Below are 2,855 nucleotides of genomic sequence, written 5' to 3'. Positions count from 1 at the left end.
TCAAGAATTACTCTCCACCTTCAACAATCAATCTACCAACAATGATGAATAATATTCCCTATCTCCCAATTAAACTATTAACCCCGCAGATAACACTTAAGCAGTCAATTATCCAAGTTTCCCTAATATAATTAATTAAAGCTAAGCGCTCTTAATTAACACTTTTTACCCAGCAATAAACCCATTAAGCATGCAATCTATTTAACCTAGTAAAAGCATTACACTTTGTGGAAACAGGTTAATCTAGGCAACAAATTCATTAAGCATGCAATTCATTTAACCTAGGTTCTATTTCTCATCACAATTAAAATACCCGTCACAATACCTTAATTGCAATTTATCACTTTACTTACACTACAAGAAAAAAAGGCTTTTACTTCGGTTTTTAAGCCGGATTTACTTCGGTTTTCGCTAAAATTCGCAACCCCAGTAGTTCGGAGCGAAGTAAAAAGTAGTTAAAAACTGAAGTGAAAAATAGGCTTTCTACTTCGATTATTATGTAAAAAGCGAAGTAGAAAGTGGGGTACGCTTCCTTGGTGGGCACTTTCTACTTCGATTATTATGTAAAAACTGAAGTAGAATCCCCACTTTCTACTTCGGTTTTTACATAATAACCGAAGTAGAAAGCCCCCCACCCTTTTTCTAATAATTATTTATAATTATTTTTAAATGGCCCAATTCTATTTTTTTATATATATATATATATTTTTGCCCTAATTTTTTTAAATAGTCTAATTATATGAATTTATAGTTATATATATTTTTACAATTAGAATTGGTTTATTTTCATTTAATTTATAACAGAAATAAAAATCACAAAATTTATACACTTAGAATTAAAATTCTTATAAAATAAAATATTTATACATTCACATAATTGTTAAGTAGAATAACCTAATCCTTCATATATACATTCACATAATTGTAATTAAGTAAAATAACCTAAACATTTATATATACATTCACATAAAACTAAATGTATGTATAAACAAAATAGCCTTACTAATAAATTTAAGTCATCAATCGGCTTAAATATTTTTGTTGGATTGGCAAGATGTCCTCTCGACCCTTGGTGACAATTTGACTACTAGTAACTTTGTCATTTAGTTCATTCTACAAAACAAACCAATGATAGATTAAATTAGTAACTTGTAACAACACTTAAAAAAATTCCTACTTTGCTTTAAAACACTTACAACTCTTTCTTCAATTTTTTGTCCAAATTATCTTCGACAAGAGTCTTCTTCGTTTCTCGCGCTCTTATCCAAATTTCATATCCCTCTACATCTTCCACTCCTAGTTCTTTTTTCTAGGACATCCAACATAATTGAAGTTTAATTATTAAATTTTCCTTAGTCTAACAAAATTTTCAGCAGCATAACAACTGCATTTTAACATCTCCAAAAACTTAAAAACCTGTAAATAACACACAAAATATCTCGACATAGTGTGCGAATTGAAAAAGGAAAACAATTAATAAAATATATTAAAAATTGGCAGAGTTTCCTTTGTTTTTGTAGCATATCCCAATTTTATAATTATATATAAATTCAACACAAACAAACACAAAATCAACATACATAATTCCATCCTTATATCACCACCAACAACAAATTTCCCAGAACCTACTTCACTAAAGTAAAACATGCATGATTTAACTCTAATTTTATAAATAAATATTGCAATAGTAATAAATAAAATTTAAAGATTACTCACTTCCAATATTACTCTTGAAGTCACCCAAATTCAATACCAAATTGGCAACTAAATCAACAACCCTACTAAAAAGCTTAAACAAAAACAAATAAAAATCAATTACATAATTAATTAAACTAGATACATAATCATCAAACAACATATCAAGCTAGCTAGTTATAGAAAATAAAAAACAAATGTCACTAATAATCCAAACATTTCAAGTTCTAATATTGGCAACAATATTACCTATTGAAGCTATGTTTAGAAATTTAATTAGCAAGTCACAACAATTTTTAAATTTTACTAATATATATATATATATAATTAATAACATTATATAAAATAACAAAATAAATAAAAGAAATATAACAAAAATATACTAAAAAATAAGTATTAAATTCAGAATAATATAAAAAAAATTAACACAAACAAAGTTTCAAGGTAACAAACCTTCTTTGATGCTCAAAATAACCTCTAAATCAATATTAGCATATCTAAAACCTATATATAATAAACACATTATATATATAAGAAAAAAAAATCTGAAAATAATATAGAAAATAAAAAAAATCATACAAACAAAGATTTAGTGATTCATACCTTTTTTGAAGCTCAAGAACACATTTTAATGTAAGAAAACCAGTCAAAGTCCAATAACAATACTCATTTTCGAACCCTAAAAATACCCACACCCAAAGTCTTTATTTTCTCCCTCAAAAATAAAAATGGAACTAATATTTCTGTTTTTAAGTAAGAAAAATGGTTTCAAATGGTAAAAAAAATATATTAAAAAAATGGCATATTTAGTGAAACCATCGTGGGAGTACGACAACAATGAAGGTTTTCTGGGTTTGGCGTTTGGGATTTTTGCTTCAGAGAGAAGAATGAGGCGAGAGCTATATATTAAGAGTATTAAAACTCTTTTACTTCGGTTCTTATATAAAAACCGAAGTAGAAAGTACCCTTTCTACTTCAGTTTTTATATAAGAACCGAAGTAGAAAGTACCATTTCTACTTCGGTTTTTATATAAAAACCGAAGTAAAAGCCTTCAGGGCCGCGTTTGGTTTGCTCCACTTTTCACATCATTTTTTCATAAAAATCGAAGTGAAAAGCGCCAATATAGTGTGCAAACCAAACATGGCCCTTGCTCATTTTC

The 2,855-nt window shown here is 27.4% G+C and overlaps 1 long non-coding RNA gene across 1 annotated transcript; it reads right to left on the bottom strand.

Moving 5' to 3' along the window:
- Positions 1-1,006: 1,006 nt before the first annotated feature.
- Positions 1,007-1,904, bottom strand: LOC133816353 (uncharacterized). Its single transcript, XR_009885180.1, has 3 exons — positions 1,717-1,904; positions 1,197-1,309; positions 1,007-1,113 (listed from the first exon to the last, which is right to left on the bottom strand). It is a non-coding gene; the product is annotated as an uncharacterized LOC133816353 (long non-coding RNA).
- Positions 1,905-2,855: the final 951 nt, after the last annotated feature.

The sequence above is a fragment of the Humulus lupulus genome, chromosome 2 (genome assembly GCF_963169125.1).
Source record: "Humulus lupulus chromosome 2, drHumLupu1.1, whole genome shotgun sequence".
Classification (NCBI taxonomy): Eukaryota; Viridiplantae; Streptophyta; class Magnoliopsida; order Rosales; family Cannabaceae; genus Humulus; species Humulus lupulus.
The sequence above is the reverse complement of the archived record's forward strand: the minus strand, read 5'-3'. Positions and strand labels throughout refer to the sequence as shown.